The 654-nt window shown below is 33.2% G+C and overlaps 1 pseudogene; it reads left to right on the top strand.

Annotated features, from left to right (window-relative positions):
• Positions 1-58, top strand: LOC111753370 (U6 spliceosomal RNA; annotated as a pseudogene).
• The last annotated feature ends 596 nt before the right edge of the window (positions 59-654 follow it).

Raw genomic sequence — 654 nt, 5'->3', positions numbered from 1 at the left:
CTCAGCATGGCCCCTGCGCAAGGATGACACGCAAATTCGTGAAGCGTTCCATATTTTTTTATCTCAATCTCCCCCTTATTGTTTCAAAAAAAAAATTATTTAGTCATTTCTTGTTTGTCTTAATTAAAGAAAAAATTCAAAAAAATTAGGATATATAAATAGTAACTCTTTTTGATTTCCTATTAACTTGTTTTGAAGTCCTGTAGTACTCCCACGATCTTGTTTTGACTGATTAGACTCTGTTCCATTCTATATGATAGTATCAAGTTTGAAGACATAGGCAACTACTTTGAAGACAATAAGATTCACTAAGATACCCATTCTGGTTTGACTATTGTCTTCTTTGGAAGTCCTGTAATGTTTACAATGCCTAAGTTTTATTGGTCTTGTTCTCTACTGTTTTGTCCAACTTTATAATATCTAATAAGATAGACAATTCTTTTTAAGGAAACAAGGGACAACGTTGATAACCATTGTTGATAAACTTGTACTCTGTTCTACACCATGTGCTATGTCTATCCTTGGTATTGACTGACAGCTTTGTTTTGCCATATTTGACTGTATTCTTCCCCGCCCCCCAAAGAAAGTAATAAGCACTAAGGAGTAATAAAATCCAAGATGTGTAAATTTTGTTGTAAAAAAGAGAGGGAAAAA

Source organism: Cavia porcellus, unplaced genomic scaffold, assembly GCF_034190915.1.
Source record: "Cavia porcellus strain 051 isolate PalLab524CR breed Dunkin Hartley unplaced genomic scaffold, mCavPor4.1 scaffold_8, whole genome shotgun sequence".
Classification (NCBI taxonomy): domain Eukaryota; kingdom Metazoa; phylum Chordata; class Mammalia; order Rodentia; family Caviidae; genus Cavia; species Cavia porcellus.
The sequence above is the reverse complement of the archived record's forward strand: the minus strand, read 5'-3'. Positions and strand labels throughout refer to the sequence as shown.